This window comes from Hippopotamus amphibius, chromosome X, assembly GCF_030028045.1.
Source record: "Hippopotamus amphibius kiboko isolate mHipAmp2 chromosome X, mHipAmp2.hap2, whole genome shotgun sequence".
Lineage (NCBI taxonomy): Eukaryota > Metazoa > Chordata > Mammalia > Artiodactyla > Hippopotamidae > Hippopotamus > Hippopotamus amphibius.
This window is the reverse complement of record NC_080203.1, coordinates 64397897-64418507: the sequence shown is the minus strand read 5'-3', so window position 1 is coordinate 64418507 and position 20611 is coordinate 64397897. Positions and strand designations below refer to the sequence as shown.

Genomic DNA, 20611 nt, shown 5'->3' with positions numbered 1-20611 from the left:
AGATCACTTTGGGTACCATGGACATTTTAACAATATTAATTCTTCCAATCCATGAACATGGGATGTCTTTCCATTTTTGTGTCTTTAATTTCCTTCATCACTTTTTTATAATTTTCAGTGTACAAGTCTTTCACCTCTGGTTGAGTTTATTCTTAACTATTTTATTCTTTTTATTGCTTTTGGAAATGGAATTGTTTTCTTAATTTTTTTGGATAGTTCATCATTAGTGTATAGAAACACCACTGAATTTTTTTGTATGTTGATTTTATATCTTGCAGCTTTACTGAATTTGTTTTTTTAATTCTAATAGTTTTTGGTTGTCTTTAGAGTTTTCTACCTATATGATTGAGTCTTCTGCAGATATTTAATTTCTTCCTTTCTGATTTGAATTTCTTTTATTTCTTTTTCTTGTCTAGTTGCTCTGGCCAGGACTTCCAATACTGTGTTAAATAGAAGTTTCAAATGTGGGCATCCTTAACTTGTACTGGATTTAGAGAATAAGTTTTCAGTTTTTCCCAGTTGATTATGATGTTCCCTGTGGGCTTTTCATAATATGATGTTTATTGAGGTAAATTCCTTCTATACCTATTTTGTTGAGAGCTTTTTCTCATGAATGGATTTTGAATTTTGTAAAATGTTTTTTCTACATCTATTGAGATGATCACAAATGTGACTTTTATCTTTTATTCTGTTAATGTGGTGTATCACATTGATATGCATGTGGTGAATCATCCTTGCATCCAAAGGATACAGCCCACTTGTTCCTGTTGTATAATCCTGTTAATATGCTGTTGATTTTAGTTTTCTATTTAATACTTTAGTGAGGATTTTTGCATTTGTGTTCGTTAGGGTTATTGGCTTGTAGTTTTCTTTTCCTGTAGTGTCTTTGTCTGGCTTTGATAACAGTGATACCATCAGATGAATTTGGAAATGTTTCCTCTTCTGTTTTTGGGGAGAGTTTAAGAACTGGTATTCTTTGAATGTTTAATTCACCAGTGAAGCCATCTGGCAATGGGTTCTTCTTTGTTGAGGGGTTTTTGATTACTGATGCAATCTCCTTATTGGTTATTGGTCTGTTCAGGCTATTTCTTCTTCTTCTTCTTTTTTTTATTTTTGTTTTTGTTTTTGTTTTTCTTTTACTGAGATACAGTTAACAGACAATAAACAGCGTATATTTAGAGTGTACAATTTGGTATCCCAATCTCCCAATTCAGCCCCCCCTCCGCTTTCCCCATTTGGTGTCCATGTGTTTGTTCTCTACATCTGTGTCTATTTCTGCCTTGCATTTCCTCTTTCACAGTTGTTAGCATTTGCCTTGTGTGTTGAGGTGCTCCTATATTGGGTGCATATATATTTATAATTATCTCCTCTTCTTGGATGGATCCCTTAATCTTTATGTAATGTCCTTTCTTGTGTCTTGTAACATTTTTTATTTTAAAGTCTATTTTATCTGATGTGACTATTGCTACTCCAGCTTTCTTTTGATTTTCATTTGCATGGAATATCTTTTTCCATCCCCTCACTTTCCATCTGTATGTGTCCCTAGGTCTGAAGTAGGTCTCTTGGGAACAGCATATATATGTGTCTTGTTTTTGTATCCATTCAGCCAGTCTCTGTCTTTTGGTTGGTGCATTCAGTCCATTTACATTCAAGGTAATTATCCATATGTATGTTCCTATTACCCTTTTCTTAATTGTTTTGTTTTTGTTTTTGTAGGCCCTTTTCTTCTATGTTTCCTGCTTAGAGAAGTTTCTTTAGCATTTGTTGTAGGGCTGGTTTGGTGGTGCTGAATTCTCTTAGCTGTTGCTTGTCTGTAAAGCTTTTGATTTTTCTATCAAATCTGAATGATATCCGTGTTGGGTAGAGTATTCTTGGTTGTAGGTTCTTCCCTTTCATCACTTGAAATATATCGTTCCACTCCCCTCTGGCTTGCAGAGTTTCTGCTGAGAAATCAGCTATTAACCTTATGGGAGTTCCCTTGTATGTTATTTGTTGTTTTTCCCTTGTTGCTTTTAATAACTTTTCTCTGTCTTTAATTTTTGTCAGTTTGACTACTATATGTCTTGGCGTCTTTCTGCTTGGGTTTATCCTGCCTGGGACTCTCTGCACTTCTTGCATTTGGGTAGCTATTTTCCTTTCCCATGTTAGGGAAGTTTTCAACTATAATCTCTTCCATTATTTTCCTGGGTCCTTCCTCTCTCTCTCTTCTCCTTCTGGGACCACTATAATGCGAATGTTGCTGCGTTTAACATTGTCCCAGAGTTCTCTTAGGCTGTCTTCAGTTCTTTTCATTCTTTTTTCTTTATTCTTTTCCACATCAGTGATTATCACCATTCTGTCTTCCAGGTCACTTATTCGCCCTTCTGCCTCAGTTAATCAGCTGTTTGTTCCTTCTAGTGTATTTTTCATTTCAGTTATTGTGTTGCATATCTCTGTTTGTTTGTTCTTTAATTCTTCTAGGTCTTTGGTAAACTTTTCAATCTTTGCATCCAGTCTTTTTTCAGAGTCCTGGATCATCTTCACCATCATTATTCTGAATTCTTTTCCTGGAAGGGTGCCTATCTCCTCTTCATTTGGTTGTTTTTCTGGGGTTTTATCCTGTCCCTTCATCTGGTACAAAGTCCTCTGCTTTTTCATTTTCTCTATCTTTCTGTGGCTGTGGTTTTCAGTTCCACAAGACGAAATACTGCTGATACTGCTTGATCCTGCTGTCTGCCCTCTTGTGGGGGAAGCTATCTAGGAGGCTTGTGCGTGCTTCCTCTCTATTTCTTCTTGATTCAGTCTTGGTAGGTTGTATGTTTCTAGGAATTTATGCATTTCTTCAAAGTTATCCATTTTGTTGGCATATGCTTATTCATCATAGTCCTTTATGACCCTTTTTATTTCTGAGGCATCCATTGTAATGTCTTGTCTTTCATTTCTAATTTTATTTATTTGAGTCTACTCTGTTTTTATTAGTCTAGCTAAGAGTGTGTCAATTTTGTTTACCATTTCAATAAATACTTTTATCATGAACCTTTCAAGTATGCTTGAATGCCCATATCTAAGAAGGAAAATATTTTAAAGCACTGGTTCTTAACCATTTTGACCCTTTAAGAATCTTTGGATGCTCTTTCTAGAGAAGTGCATATACAAAATGTGCTTACAATAGACCACAAGTAACAAACCTGTTCTTTAAACTGTTAATCTAATTTATACTAGGGTATAAGTGAAGAATCAGTAGCTTTTGATTAGGATAGAAGAGAGAAAAAGAACACTTAATGACTCAAAGTTTGGAATTGGGGAGCATAGAGAGGCTGGGGACATAATGGACAAAAATATAAGTAAATAATTTTATCTACTTTAACATCCATGCATCCACATGCATTCTTCCTTTCTTGCGGAGTTCGGGGACTTCCTTTTGTGCTGTGTGCCTGCTTTTTATGCATGTAATGCACCTTTAATATAAAATGAGAACCTCTGACCTTCCTAATTACACATAGTTTCCAATGTGGTGAATTTAAATTTCAAGCATTAGTCTGGAAAGAGAAACACTTTAATCCTGATACAGGTAGCAAAGGGTCATCTATCTAATTGTAAAACAAGATTTTGTGACCCATTACTGGTAAAGTTTTACCAAACCTGCACTGTCTCATGTTTGTTGCTGGTAGAAGATCAAATCTGAAGCTATTAATAATCTAGTTCCCTTGCTGTTGATTTGTAAGCTTGATTTTCCCCAAATATGTCTTTACCAAACCTTATAAAAGGTGCTGCACCCTGAACATAAAGCAAAATGTATTTTTTGAAGGAAAAAAGTCTTTACCTTGTTATATTTTTCATAAGTCTTTTATGTTTTATATTTGTTTTTATTAAATATGGATTAGAATCAAAAGACTGTTGAATCAGTTTATGAAAGGTATAAAAATAATGTGATAAACAACCATATACCTACCACCCAGTTTAAAGGAAAAACTAAATAAAAACCCCTAGTTCTCATCCCATTCCCTATCCATTCAGAGATAACCAATACCCTACCCTGAATTTTGACTATTGCTCCCTTTCTTTGCTTTTTAACTTTACCTTATATGTCTGTATTACTAAACAATGTTTTTGGTTCTTGTAAGTTTTTGAGCTATATATTGATGGAAATATACCTGCATATAATTTTCTACACTTTACCTTTTTTGCTCTGCAAATCCTTTTTTATGCTCAACATTCCTGAAATCCATCCAGATTTTTCCACATAGCTGTAATTTATATATTTTCCCCTAATTTATAGTATGTCATTTTGTGGATGTAGCCGAGTTTAATTATCCATTCTATTGCTGATAGACATTTGAGGTGTTTCCAGATTTTTGCAATTAAAATGTTGCTATGAACATTATTGTACATCTCTAGGAACACCATTACAATAGTTTCTGTAAATATACCTAGGAGTGGAACCACTGAATCATACAATATGTGTCATTTTCAAATTTGCTGTAGTATGCCAAATTGTTTTTCAAAGTGTATATACCAATTTACATTCCCACAAGCAGTATATAGATGTTGAGGTTGCTCAACATTCTTGTCAACACTTGATATTGTCAGACTTTAATTTGCCAAACAGATGGAGTTGAAAATGCTATTTCATTGTGGTTTTCATTTGCATTTCCATGTTATTAATGAAGTTGAACATTTTATATATTAGTCATTCTAGTGGTTATATATAGGTATAATATTGTACATTTGACTTGTATTTGTCTAATGACTCATTATGTTGAGCATTTTTTCATGTGTTTATTTGCCATTTTTCTTTGGTGAAGAGTCTGTTAAAATGTTTTATTAGGCCCAATTTTATTAGGTTTCTTCTTTTGTTATTATTGAGCTTTTAAAGTTTTTTATATATTCTCGATTTTCAGCCCTATATCAGGTATGTGTTTTGCAAATATTTTCTGCCAAACTGTGGATTATGTCTTCCTTCTGTATTGCTTTTTCATTGCTTCTGTAACAAACTACCAGGAAATTAGTGATTTTAAACAACACAATTTTATTATCTTATAATTTCCGTTAAGTTAGAATTCAAGCATATGTACACTGGGCTAAAGTCAAGATTTTGGCAGAGTTGCATTTCTTCCTGGAGGCTTTGAGAGAATCCACTTTCTTCCTTTTTCAGCTTCTGGAGACTGGCCCACTTTCCTTGGTTTGTGGCCCAATTCCTCCATTTTCAAAGCCAGGAAAAGTAGGATAAGTCATTCTCATGTTACATCACTCTGACCATTCTTCTACAGTCACATCTCCCCCTGGAATTACCCTTCCACCTCCCCCTTCTACTTTTTATTTATTTATGTATGTATGTATGTATGTATGTATGTATGTATGTATGTATGTATTTTATTGGCTGTGTTGGGTCTTTTCTGCTGTGCACGGGCTTTCTTTTTAGTTACGGTGAGTGGGGGCTACTCTTCGTTGTGGTGTGTGGGCTCCTCGTTGCCGTGGCTTCTCTTGTTGCGGAGCATGGGCTCTAGGCATGTGGGCTTCAGTACTTGCAGCACATGGGCTCAATAGTTGTGGCTCATGGGCTCTAAAGCGCAGGCTCAATAGTTGTGGCACACAGGCTTAGTTGCTCCTCGGCATGTGGGATCTTCCTGGAGCAGGGCTTGAACCCGTGTCCCCTACATTGGCAGGTGGATTCTCAACCACTGTGCCACCTAGGAAGCCCCTCCCCCTTCTATTTTTAATGTCTTATGATTACTTTGAACCACCCAAATGATCCAGGAAAATCTTCCTATCGTAAGGTCACCTAATTAATGGTAATTACATATGAAACCTTAACTCCCTTTTGCCATTATGATGTAACATATTCATGGCTTCCATGGATTAAGACATAAATGTCTTTGGGTGGGGATCATCGTTCTGCACACACTACCTTCCTTTTAACTGTGTCTTTCGAGGAAAAGAAAATTTTAATTTTTATAACATCCAATTTATCAATTTTTGAATTTATGGATTATGATTTTGGTGACATGTCAAGGAAATTTTTGCCTAACCAAAAGTCACAGGCATTTATTCATGTTTTAGTTTTTTTTTTCTTACAATTAGTTGGATTTTAGTATGTTTAGAGTTGTGTGATCATTACTGCTAATTTTATTTTAAAAAAATTTTTTTGGAGTATGGTTTATTTACAATGTTGTGTTAGTTTCATATGTACAGCAAAGTGAATCAGTTACACATATATCCACTCTTTTTTAGAATCTTTTCCACATAGGCTATTACAGAGTATTGAGTAGAGTTCTCTATGCTATACAGTAGGTCCTTATTAGTTATCTATCTTATATATAGTAGTGTATATATGTCAAAACCAATCTCCCAATTTATTCCTGCCCCCCTTGCCCTCTGGTAAGCAGAAGTTTGTTTTCTGCATCTGTAACTCTATTTCTGTTTGTAAATAAGCTCATTTATACCCTCTTTTTAGATTCTACACATAAGCAATATCATATGATATTTGTCTTTCTCTGACTTACTGCACTCAGTTTAACAATCTCTAGGTCCATTCATGTTGCTGCAAATGGCATTATTTTGTTCTTTTTTTTTTTTCTTTTTCTTTTTCTTTTTTTTTGGGGGGGTACACCAGGTTTAATCATCTGTTTTTATACACATATCCCCATATTCCCTCCCTTCCTTGACTCCCCCCGCTCGAGTCCCCACCACCCTCCCCGCCCCAGTCCTCTAAGGCATCTTCCATCCTCGAGTTGGACTCCCTTTGTTCTACAACAACTTCCCACTGACTATTTTACAGTTGGTAGTATATATATGTCTGTGCTACTCTCTTGCTTCTTCTCAGTTTCCCCTTCACCCCCCGCCCCCTCCCATACCTCGAGTTCTCCAGTCCATTCTCTGTATCTGCATCCTTATTCTTGTCACTGAGTTCATCAGTACCATTTTTAGATTCCGTATATGTGAGTTAGCATACAATATTTGTCCTTCTCTTTCTGACTTACTTCACTATGTATGACAGATTGTAGTTCTATCCACCTCATAACATATAGCTCCATCTCATCCCTTTTTATAGCTGAGTAATATTCCATTGTATATATATGCCACATCTTCTGTATCCATTCATTTGTTGATGGGCATTTAGGTTGCTTCCATGTCCTGGCTATTGTAAATAGTGCTGCAATAAACATTATGGTACATGTTTCTTTTTGGATTATGGTTTTCTTTGGATATATGCCCAGGAGTGGGATTACTGGATCATATGGTAGTTCTATTTGTAGTTTTTTAAGGAACCTCCAAATTGTTTTCCGTAGTGGCTGTACCAACTTACATTCCCACCAACAGTGCAGGAGAGTTCCCTTTTCTCCACACCCTCTCCAACATTTGTGGTTTCCAGACTTTGTGATGATGGCCATTCTGATTGGTGTGGCTTTGACTTGCATTTCTCTGATGATTAGTGATGTTGAGCATCTTTTCATGTGTTTGTTGGCCATCTGTATGTCTTCTTTGGAGAAATGTCTATTTAGGTCTTCTACCCATTTGTGGATTGGGTTATTTGCTTTTTTGGTGTTAAGCTTCATGAGCTGCTTGTATATTTTGGAGGTTAATCCTTTGTCCGTTTTTTCATAGGCAATTATTTTTTCCCACTCTGAGGGTTGCCTTTTAGTCTTGTTTATGGTTTCTTTTGCTGTGCAAAAGCTTTTAAGTTTCATGAGGTCCCATTCGTTTCTTCTTGATTTGATTTCCATGATTCTAGGAGGTGGGTCCAAAAGGATCTTGCTTTGATGGATGTCATAGAGTGTTCTGCCTATGTTTTCCTCCAGGAGTTTTACAGTGTCTGGCCTTACATGTAGGTCTTTAATCCATTCTGAGTTTATTTTTGTGTATGGTGTTAGGAAGTGTTCTAATTTCATTCTTTTACATGTAGCTGTCCAATGTTCCCAGCACCACTTATTGAAGAGGCTGCCTTTTCTCCATTGTATACTCGTGCCTCCTTTGTCAAAGATAAGGTGCCCATATGTGTTTGGGCTTACTTCTGAGTTCTCTATTCTATTCCATTGATCGTCCTTTCTGTTTTTGTGCCAGTACCATACTGTCTTGATCACTATGGCCTTGTAGTATAGTTTGAAGTCAGGAAGCCTGATTCCACCAACTCCATTTTTCCTTCTCAAGATGGCTTTGGCTATTCGGGGTCTTTTGCGTTTCCATACAAATCGTAAGATTTCTTGCTCTAGTTCTGTGAAAAATGCCATTGGTAATTTGATCGGGATTGCATTGAATCTGTAAATTGCTTTGGGTAGTACAGTCATTTTCACGATGTTGATTCTTCCAATCCAGGAACATGGTATGTCCCTCCATCTGTTTGTGTCGTCTTTGATTTCTTTCATCAATGTCTTAAAGTTTTCTGCATACAGATCTTTTGCCTCCTTAGGCAGGTTTATTCCTAGGTATTTTATTCTTTTGGTTGCAATGGTGAATGGGAGAGTTTCCTTAATTTCTCTTTCTGCTCTTCCGTTGTTAGTGTATAGGAATGCAAGAGATTTCTGTGCATTAATTTTGTATCCTGCTACTTTACTAAACTCTTCAATTAGTGCTAGCAGTTTTTATTTTGTTCTTTTTAATGGCTGAGAAATATTCCGTTGTACATATGTACCACATCTTCTTTATCCATTCCTCTGTTGATGGGTATTTAGGTTGCTTCCATGTCCTGGCTATTGTAAGAAATGCTGCAACGAACATAGCGGTGCATGTATCTTTTGAATGATGTTTTTCTTTGGATATCAGCCCAGGAGTGGGGTTGCTGGATCATATGGTAGCTCTATTTTTAGATATTTTAAGGAACCTCCATACTTTTCTCGATAGTGGCTGTACAAGTTTCCATTCCTGCCAACAGTGTAGGAGGGTTCCCTTTTCTCCACACCCTCTCCAGCATTTGTTGTTTGTAGGTTTTTTAATGATGGCCCTTCTGACCGATGTGAGGTGATACCTCTTTGTAGTTTTGATTTGCATTTCTCTAATAATTAGTGACGTTGAGCATCTTTTTTTTTCTTTACGAATTTTTATTGAGATACAATTGACATACAATAAACGGCATATATATAAAGTGTACAATTTAATATTTTTTTCTTATTAGTAATATATATATGGCAATCCCAATCTCCCAATTCATTTCCCCCAACACCCCCTGCTTTCCCCATGTGGTGTCCATATGTTTGTTCTCTACATTTCTGTCTCTGTTTCTGCCTTGCAAACTAGTTGATTTGTACCATTTTTCTAGATTCCGCATATATGTGTTAATATACGATATTTGTTTTTCTCTTTCTGACTCACTTCACTCTGTATAACAGTCTCTAGGCCCATCCATGTCTCTACAAATGTCGCAATTCACTCCTTTTTACAGCTGAGTAATATTCCATTGTATATATGTACCACATCTTCTTTATTCATTGATCTGTTGATGGACATTTAGGTTGCTTCCATGTCCTGGCTACTGTAAATACTGCTGCAATGAACATTGGAGTGCATGTGTCTTTTTGAATTATGGTGTTCTCTGGGTACATACATGCCCAGTAGTGGGATTGCTGGGTCATATGGTAATTCTATTTTTAGTTTTTCAAGGAACCTCCATACTGTTCTCCATAGTGGCTGTATCAATGTACATTCCCACCAACAGTGCAAGAGGGTTCCCTTTTCTCCACACCCTCTCCAGCATTTACTGTTTGTAGATTTTCTGATGATGACCATTCTAACCAGTGTGAGGTGATACCACATTGTAGTTTTGATTTGCATTTCCCTAATAATCTTTATGTGCTTTTGGGCCACCTGTATGTCTTCTTTGGAGAAATATCTATTTAGATCTTTCACCCATTTTTTGATTGGGTTGTTTGGTTTCTTGATATTCAGCTGCATGAGCTGTTTATATATTTTGAAGATTAATCCCTTTTCAGTTGCTTCCTTTGCAAATATTTTCTCCCATTCTGAGGGTTGTCTTTTCATTCTGTTTATGGTTTCCTTTGCTGTGCAAAAGCCTTTAAGTTTCATTAGGTCCCATTTGGTTATTTTTATTTTCATTACTCTAGAAGGTGGATTGGAAAAGATCATACTGCAATTTATGTCAGTGTTCTGCCTGTGTTTTTCTCTAAGAGTTTTAGAGTAACCAGCCTTACATTTGGGTCTTTAATCCATTTTAAGTTTATTTCTGTGTATGATGTTAGGGAGTGTTCTAATTTCATTCTTTTACATATAGCAATCCAGTTTTCCGAGCACCACTTATTAAAGAGGCTGTCTTTTCTCCATTGTATATTTTTGCCTACTTTGTCATAGATTTAGTGACCATAGGTGCGTGGGTTTATCTCAGGTTTTTCTGTCCTATTCCATTGACCTATATTTCTGTTTTTGAGCCAGTGCCATATTGTCTTGGCTACTGTACCTTTGTAGTATATTCTGAAGTCGAGGAGCCTGATTCCTCCAGCTTTGTTTTTCTTTCTCAAGATTGCTTTGGCTATTCGGGGTCTTTTGTGTTTCCGTGCAAGCTGTAAAATTTTTTGTTCTAATTCTGTGATAACTGCCATTGGTAATTTGATAGGGAATGCATTGAATCTGTAGATTGCTTTGGGTAGTATAGTCATTTTCACAGCCTTAATTATTCCAGTCCAAGAACATGGTATATCTCTCCATTTGTTTGTGTCATGTTTTGTCTCTTTTATCAGTATCTTATAGTTTTCCAAGTACAAGTCTTTTGCCTCCTTAGGGAGGTTTATTCCTGGGTCTTTTATTCTTTTTGATGTGATAGTAAATGGGATTGTTTCCTTAATTTCTCTTTCTGATCTTTCATTGTTAGTGTGTAGGAATGCAAGCGATTTCTGTGCATTAATTTTGTATCCAGAAATTTTACCAAAATCATTGGTGAGCTCTGGTAGTTTTCTGGTACCATCTTTAGGATTTTCTATATATAGTATCATGTCATCTCCAAACAGAGACAGTTTTACTTCTCCTTTTCCAATTCAGATTCTTTTTATTTCTCTTTCTTTTCTGATTGCCATGGCTAGGACTTCAAAAACTATGTTGAATGAAAGCGAGAGTGGACATCCTTGTCTTGTTCCTGATCTTAGAGGAAATGCGTTCAGTTTTTCACCATTGAGAATAATGTTTGCTATGGCTTTGTCATGTATGTTGTCATATATGTCATATATGCCTTTATTATGTTGAGGTAGAGTCTCTCTATGCCCACTTTCTGGAGAGTTTTTATCATAAATGTGCGTTGAATTTTGTCGAAAGCTTTTTCTGCATCCATTGAGATGATCATATGGTTTTTATTCTTCAGTTTGTTAATGTGGTGTATCACATAGATTGGTTTGCATATATTTAAGAATCTTTGCATTCCTGGGATAAACCCCACTTGATCATGGTGTATGATCCTTTTAATGTGCTGTTGGATTCGGTTTGCTAGTATTTTGTCGAGGATTTTTGCATCTGTGTTCATCAGTGATATTGGTCTGTAATTTTCTTTTTTGTAACGTCTTTATCTGGTTTTGGTATCAGGGTGATGGTGGGTTCATTGAATGAGTTTGGTAGTGTTCCCTCCTCTGCTATATTTTGGAAGAATTTGAGAAGGACAGGTATTAGCTCTTCTCTGAATGTTTGATAGAATTTGCCTGTGAAGCTATCTGGCCCTGGACTTTTGTTTGTTGGAAGATTTTTAATCATGGTTTCTTTTTTTTATTTATTTTATTTTTTATTTATTGGCTGCACTGGGTCTTCATTGTTGCGTGTGGGCTTTCTGTAGTTGCAGAAAGTGGGGGCTACTCTTCATTGAAGTGCATGGGCTTCTTATTGAGGTGGCTTCTCTTGTTGCAGAGCATGGGCTCTAGGCGCATGGGCTTCAGTAATTGTGGCACACGGCCTTAGTTGATCTGCAGCATGTGGGATCTTCCTGGACCAGGGCTCAAACCTGTGTCCCCTGCATTGGGAGGCAGATTCTTAACCACTGCACCACCAGGGAAGCCCTAATCACAGTTTCAATTTCAGTACTTGTGATTGGTCATTTCATATTTTCTATTTCTTCCTGGTTCAGTCTTGGAAGGTTCTGCCTTTCTAAGAATTTGTCCATTTCTTCCAGGTTGACCATTTTATTGTCTTATAGTTGCTTGTAAGAGTCCCTTATGATCCTTTGTATTTCTGTGCAGTCAGTTGTAACTTTTTTTTCATTTCTAATTTTATTGAGTCCTCTCCCTTTTTTTCTTGATGAGTATGGCTAAAGGTTTATAAATTTTGTTTCTCTCTCCAAAGAATGAACTTTTAGTTGCATTGATCTTTGCTATTGTTTTCTTTGTCTCTATTTCATTTATTTCTGCTCTGATTTTTATGATTTCTTTCCTTCTACTAACTTCGGGTTTTGTTTGTTCTTCTTTTTCTAGTTGCCTTAGTTGTAAGGATAGATTGTTTCTTTGAGAGTCTTCTTGTTTCTTGACGTAAGATTGCATTGCTATAAACTTCTCTCTTAGAACTGCTTTTGGTGCATCCCATGGGTTTTGGATCTTCGTGTTTTCGTTGTCATTTCTAAGTATTTTTTGATTTCCTCTTTGATTTCTTCAGTGATCCATTGGTTATTTAACATATTTTTTAGCCTCCACATGTTTGTGTTTTTAACAGTTTTTTCCTGTAATTGGTTTCTAATCTCATAGTGTTGTTAGGAAAAGATGCTTGATATGATTTCAATTTTCTTAAATTTACTGAAGCTTGATTTGTGACCTAAGATGTGATCTGTCCTGGAGAATGTTCCCGTGTACTTGAGCAGAAAGTGTATTCTGCTGCTTTTGGATAGAATGTCTTATAAATATCAGTTAAGTCTATCTGGTCTAAGGTCTCATTTAAGGCTTGTGTTTCCGTATTAACTTTCTGTCTGGGTGATCTCTCCATCGGTGTAAGTGGGGTGCTGAAATCCCCCACTATTATTGTGTTACTGTCGATTTCCCCTTTTATGGCTGTTAGCATTTGCCCTATATGTTGAGGTGCTCCTATGTAGGGTGCATATATACTTGCAATTGTTATATCTTCTTCTTGGATTGATCGCTTGATCATTATGTAGTGTCCTTCCTTGTCTCTTGTAATAGTCTTTACTTTAAAGTCTAATTTGTCTGATGTGGGTATTGCTAGTCCATTTTTCTTTTGATTTCTATTTGTATGGAATATCTTTTTCCATCCCCTCACTTTCAGTCTGTATGTGTCGCTAGGTCTGAAGTGGGTCTCCTGTAGACAGTATATATACAGGTCTTGTTTTTGTATCCATTCAGCCAGTCTGTGTCTTTTGGTTGGAGCATTTAATCCATGTTCATTTAAGATGATTATTGATATGTATGTTCCTACTGCCATTTTCTTAATTGTTTTGTAGGTCTTTTTTATTCCCTTCCTCTTTTGTTCTCTTGTGTTGTGTTTGGTTTGCGTATTCTTTTTTCTGTGTATATCTATTGTTATTTTTTGTATTGCATTTTCCATGAGGTTTTGATAAAGCAGTCTATATATACAAGGTTGTTTTAAGTTGGTGGTCTCAATTTCAAATGCAACTCCAATTTCCTGCATTTGTAGTCTCCTCTTCTCACAGTTGCTCACTTTGATATCATGTTTGTGTGTGGATGATTTCCTACTTTTACTGTATGTTTGCTTTTACCAGTGAGCTTTCCCATTTGTAATTTTCTTGTTTCTAGTCATGGCTTCTTCCCCCTGACTAGAGAAGTTCCTTTAGCGTTTGTTATATAGCTGGTTTGGTGGTGCTGAATTCTCTTAGCTTTTGCTTGTCTGTGAAGCTTTTGATTTCTCCATCGAATCTGAATGGGATTCTTGCTGGGTAGAGTATTCTTGGCTGTAGGTTTTTCTCTTTCATCACTTGAAATATATCCTGCCACTCCCTTATGGCCTGCAGTTTCCACTGAAAAATCAGCTAATAACCTTATGGGGATTCCCTTGTATGTTTTTTGTTGTTTTTCCCTTGTTGCTTTAATATTTTTATTTGTATTTAATTTTTGTTTGTTTGATTAATACGTGTCTCAGCATTTTCCTTCTTGGTTTTATCCTGTATGGGACTCTGCACTTCCTTGACTTGGGTGACTATTTGCTTTCCCATGTTAAGAAAGTTTTTGACTATAATCTCTTCAAATATTTTCTCAGGCCCTTTCTCTTTTTCTTCTTCTGAGATTCCCATAATTTGAATGTTGGTGCATTTAATGTTGTCCCAGAGATCTCTAAGACTGCCCTCATTTCTTTTCATTTTTTTTTCTTTATTCTTTTCTGTGGCAGTGTTTCCACCATTCTGTTTTCCAGTTCATGTATCTGTTCTTTTGCCTCAGTTATTCTGCTATTGATTCCTTCTAGTGTGTTTTTCATTTCAGTTATTGTATTGTTCATCTCTGTTTGTTCTTTAGTTCTTCTAGGTCTTCGTTAAACATTTATTGTATCTTCTTGATCGGTGCCTTCATTCCTTCCTGAGATCTTGGATCATTACTATCATTACTCTGAATTCTTTTTCAGGTAGATTGCCTATCTCCTCTTCGTTTAGTTGTTCTTGTAGTTTTTTATCTTGCTTCTTTGTCTGCAACATATTTCTTTGTTGTATCATTTGGTCAAACTTACTATGTTTGTGATCTCCTTTCTACAGGCTGCACGATCTTACTTCCTCTTGCTTCTGGTGTCTGCCCCCTGTTGGGTGAGCTTGGTCCTGAAATTTGTGCTGTTACTCCCTTGATAAGGGATTTGACTGGTGTGGTGACCATAGCCTGCCCTGGATATTGAGTGAGCCTCCCCTTTGCTGTGTTGTTGTCACTGCCTTGTCAGGGGCGGGGTCTGCTCCCTAGTTGTTGGAGTAAAGGTCCCCAGATCTGTTTCTTAGCTGTGTTTCTCATTTGTGGTGCGAGGTGGGTGGGACTGGAGCACTCCCACTGGGAGAGAAGCCACTGAGTATTCCTCCTCTGGAGCTGTTCACCTGTGAATATGCTCTTGTGTCTCCTTTTGCCCATTGTGTGGGCTCACAAAGTACACTGTTGTTGATACTGCTCTCAGTCCCACCTTAACTGTGGGTATGCCAGCAATTGGCCCTGGTGACACTCAGGCATTGTTTTTACCATGTCACCAGTGCAAATGCGCTGAGGTTAGGTCTCAGGACTGCAGTAGTTATGCACCTGGACTCACTGTGGGAGCTTTGGAGGCAGCTCAGACTCTGGCCTGGCCTAACCCTCACATGTATGTGCCCACAAAGCCCACAGCTGCTAAAGCCAGACCCATCCCAGCTACAGGAGCATTTGTCCTTTTGGATGTTTCACAGGTGCTGAATTTAGGATCTGTCAGCAACAGTGTAACTTGTGGTTCACACAGCCACAAGAAGAGATTTCATCTCCTCTTCCTTAGTCACATGGCTCCTGGGGCTCAGCTATGGTTTCAGCCCCACCTCTGCATGTGTTTCTCCCATTGAAGTCTGCTCCAGAGGTTGCTAGAGTGGACAAGCCCATAAGGCAGGAGGGAGCAGAGGCAGCAGTTGGGGCAAGCAGGCAGCCCAGGTGAGAGGGTGCTAGGGTAGCGATTGGAATGCATGAGCCCATCAGGTGGCGACTGGGGCAAGCAGGTCACCCAAGTGAGGAGGTGGGGGAGGGGGCAGAGGAAGCGATTGCAGAGGCACATGAGCTGGCTCCAGCAGGAGCCCTCCCTAGTGTCTGTGGAAGCAGGGGCTGGGGCGTGAGGAGAAAGGCTGCATTGGGGGCCCCACCCACTGTGCATCACTCAACAATGGCACATTGCTTCTGTGGTTGTCCCGGCTTTCTCTGTGAGCATTCCTGATTGCCAAGCTCCTCACTCCCATCCCCTCAGGCTGTCTCCTCACAGCCAGCAGCAGTCCCCTACCCTGGTCTGCTCTCCAGACCCCACGTTCCAGCACCCAGCCCCTGTGCGCCCTAATGGACACCCATCTCAGCCTGGGGCATGCAATGCTCTGGCATGGACCCTCTGTGTAGGTCTCACTCTGACTTGCCTGCCACCAACCAGTTACTGGGCTCTCCTTTGAGCCCCTGAAGCTCCCCTTCTGTCTCAGATGATCTCTCTGACATTGAGGGGCTTCCCCAGATGCGAGAACCTCTCCTCACTTCTAGCTCCCCGCCAGGGGCTCAGGTCCATCCTACTTCCTCTTTTCTTTTTCACTTATTCTTTCTTTCATCCTACCTGGTTACATGGGATCTTTCTTGTCCTTTTAGGTGTCCAAGGTCCTCTGCTAGTGTTCAGCAGGTGCTCTGTGAGAATTGTTCCATTTGTAGATATATTCTTGATGTGTTTGTGGGAAGAGATGAACCCCATGTCCACCTGCTCCTCCGCCATCTTGGAAAGCCCATTACTGCTAATTTTAGAAAAGAAATTCATCACTACAAAAAGAAAGCTCAACCCATTATCATCACTTCAATTCCACTCTCTCCCAAGCCCCTGGTAACCACTGATCTGCTTTCTTTCTCTATGGATGTGCCTATCTGAGACATTTAATTTAAATAGAATCATATAATATGTGGCCTTTTGTGACTGGCTTTTTTCAGTTACCAAAATGTTTTCAAGTTTCATCCATGTTACAGAATGTATCAGTATGTCATTTCTTTTTATTGATGAATAATAGTTCATTCTATAAATATAGCAGATGTTGTTTATCCATGTATCAATTGCTGGGCATTTGGGTTATTTCCACTTTGGGGCTATTATGGCTGATACTGCTGTGAACTGTGTTGTACACATTTTGTGTCAACATATGTTTTCATTTCTCTTGGGTATAGACCTAGGAGTGGAATTTGTGGTCCATGTTGGTAACTCTATCTTTAACCTTTTGAGGAACTGCCGGGATGTTTTCCAAAGCAACTACACCATTTTACAGTCTCACGAGCCATGTATGAAGGTTCCAGTTTCTCCACATCTTTACCAACCCTTGTTATTGTCTCTCTTTTTTGATTTTAGCAATCCTAGTGGGTGTGAAATGAATCTTCATTGGAGTTTTGATTTGCATTTCCCTAATAAATAATGATGTCGAACATTTTGTCATGCACTTATTGGTAATTTGCACATCTTTGGAGAAATGGGTTTTCAAATTCTTTGCCATTTGTAAAGTTGCGTTATTCATCTTTTTATTGTTGAATTGCAAGTGTTCTATACGTATTGCAGATATAAGTTCTTTATGAGATACATGATTTGTAAATATTGTCCACGGGTTGTCCTTTTACTATATTTGATGGTATCATTTGTAGCACAAGTTTTTAATTTTGATGAAGTCCAATTTATTTTTATTTTTTTGCTAGTGCTTCTGATGTTGTATGTAATAAATCATTGCTTAACCCAAAGTCATGAAAATTTACCTTTATGTTTTCTCCTAAGAGTTTTATAGTTTTAGCTCTTATATTAGTTCTAAGATCAATTTTGAGTTAATTTTTTGTATATGGCATGAGGTGGGGGTCAAACTTCTTTCTTTTCATATGTGAATATCCAGTTGTCTGCGTACTACTTGCGGAAAATACTGTTCTTTCTCTGTTGAATTTTCTTTGTTCCCTTGTTGAAAATCAGTTGACCATAAATGCGTGGGTTCATTTCTAGACTCAAAATTCTATTCCATTTATCTGTATGTCTATACTTATTACAATACCACACTATTATTTTGTAACAAGTTTTGAAATTGGGGAGTATGTGTCCTCCACCTATGTTCTTTTTCAAGTTTGTTTTGGCTATTCTGTGACCCTTTCACATCTGTATGAATTTTAGCATCAAATTTTCGTTTTATGGGAAAAAAAAAAATGGCAAGCGGGATTTTCATAGTGCTTCCTTTGAATCCGTGGATCAGTTTGGGAAATATTGCCATTCTAACAATATTTGACCTTTTAACTCAAGAACATGGGATGTTTGTGAGGTCTTTCCACTTATTTAAATCTTCTCTCTTTCAACATTTTTTGTAGCTTTCAGTGTACTTCTTACACTTCTTTGTTGAATTTATTCCTAAATATTTTATTTTTAATGCTATTTTAAATGGAATTGCTTTCTTAATCTCATTTTTAGATCATTCATTGCTAATGTATAAAAATACAATTTATTTTTGTATATTGATCTTTTAACCTGCAACCTTGCAGAATTTGTTTTTTTTGTGGTTGTAATAAGGGTTATGGGGGGCTCCTTAAGATTTTCTATGTACAAGATCATGTCATTTGTGAATATAGTTTTATTTATTCCTTTTCAATTTAGTATCTTCTATTTCTTTTTCTTTCCTGAATGCACTGACCAGAACCTCCAGTAAAATGTTGAATAGAAGAAGTGAGAGTGACATTTTGTATGTTTCTGATATAAGGGAGAAAACATTCAGTCTGTTACCAGTAACTATGATTTAGCTGTGGGACTTTTGTGTTAAGAGAGCATATTCTGTATATTAGTCCTTTGAAATTTCCTAAGACTTTCAGTTCCAGAAATGGCCCAGGGTGCAGTCGATTTTTTATGCATTTCCATTTGTGCTTGAAAATATTATGTATTTTGCAGTTGTTCAATGCATTGTGCTATATATGTCCATGAGATCAAGCATGTTGATTATATTTTTCTGTACCAGGAGTCAATAGAGTTTTTTCTTTAAAAACCTTATAGTAAACATTCTAGACATATGCAACTCTGTCGCGTTGTCTCAACTGCTATTGTGGCACAAAAGCAGCCATAGACAGTACATTAATGAATGAGTATAGCTGTGACCCAATAAAACTTGATTTACATAAAGAGGTGACTAGTCCGGGGCTTCCCTGGTAGCACAGTGGTTAAGAATCCACCTACCAATGCAAGGGACACAGGTTCATTCCCTGGTCTGGGAAGATTCCACATGCTGTGGAGCAACTAAGTCCATGTGCCACAACTACTGAGCCTGCGCTGTAGAGCCTGCGAGCCACAACTGTTGAGCCCACGTGCTGCAACTATTGAAGCCAGTGCGCCTAGAGCCTGTGTTCCGCAACAAGAGAAGCCACCGCAATGAGAAGCCCACGCACTGCAATGAAGAGTAACCCCCACTCTCTACAGCTAAAGAAAGCCCACGCACAGCAACAAAGACCCAATGCAGCCAATAAATAAAAAATAAAATAAATAAATAAATTTAAAAAAAAAAGAGGTGACTAGTCCATGGGCTGTAGTTTACCCACTTCTGCTCATCACTATTAGTTTCTCTTTTAATCTGCTTTTGATCAACCATCATGGAGAATAAGTTAAACTTCCTCTGTGGTGGTGATTTTGTCTATTTCTCCTTGTTTCATATGTTTTGAGAATATATTAATGAATGCATATAAGTTTAAGAATGTAATCTCTCATTATTTAAACTTCTTGTCTTAACATATAGGCACTTTATCTCTAGTAATGGTTTTTGTCTCAAAGTCTATTTTGTCTAACATTAATATAGCTTATAGTAGCTTTCTTTTGGTGGCTATTTGCCCAATGTATTTTTTTATTCCTTTTTCCCCCTAACTTTTCTAAATAGTTGTTTTAGGCATGTCTCATAAATAGCATGTATTTTGTAAATGCAGTCTCGTCATCTTTGGCTTTTAATTAGATCATTTTATCCATTTGCATTTATTATAATTTTTAATATCTTTAGAATTATTTCTACCAAATTTTTGTGGTTTTTGTTTTACTTACCTCTTCTGTTCTTTTTTTTCCTTTTTTGCTTTATTTTTTCTTTTTATTTTTTTCTATAACAGAATTTGTTAATTCTGCCTTCTTTTTATTTTCTTTTATTGATCACCCTAGAAATTTTAACCTGCATTCATTTCAAGTCTCATCAGTATATTTACCCTCCATCCAAATAATAGTAAGAACCGAGAACACTTTATTTTCTGTCATCCCTTCCTAACTTACACTATATTGATACTCGGGGATGTAGTTCTATTTTTTAAATACATACATAAAAATTATTTATATATTCATTGTTTTAGTTTTACCCACATATTTACCACTTTCTTTGCTAATCATTCTTTTTTCCATCACAGACCTTCTCAATGGGAGTATTTTTCTTCTGCCTTAAGTACGTGATTTAAAATTTCCCACTGAGGGTCATTTGGTTTCAAACTATCTTGGGTTTTGTCTGTCTGAATGTGTCCTTACTTCTCCCCTCATTTTTGAAACAGATATTCTATTGAGTGTATAATTCTCAGTTGAGTTACTTTTTTTTAGCACATTGAAGATATTATATTGTGCCTTCCGATGTTTTTGAGAAGTCAAAGTTTATCTAATTTTTGTTCCTTTGAAGGTAATCTGTCTCTTTTCTCTGGCTTTTTTTTTTTTAAGAGTCCCTCTTTGTCCTTGGTGTTATGGAGTTTTACTATGAATTGTCTAATTGTGCATTACTTTTTATTTATCCTGTTTGGGATATGTTGGATTTCTGAACCTGTCAAGTGTTTTTAAGTTCTGGAAAAATCTTGACTATTCTCTTCAAGTATTACTCCTGCCCCATCTTTCTCCTTTCCTCGGGAGCTCTGATTAGACATATGTTAATATTTCTCATTCTATTGTATGTATCTCTTTCATATTTTTATCATTTCTTTGCATAAAAATTTCTTTAGGTCTACTAGTTCACAAAATCTCTCAGCAGCTGTAAACTGTATCCAGTCTATCAAAACTTATCAACTGAGGTCTT

At 37.0% G+C, this 20611-nt stretch overlaps 1 protein-coding gene across 3 annotated transcripts in view; it reads left to right on the top strand.

Moving 5' to 3' along the window:
• Positions 1 to 20611, top strand: part of APOOL (apolipoprotein O like) — a 113695-nt gene that overhangs the window by 49561 nt on the left and 43523 nt on the right. The window lies entirely within an intron of this gene.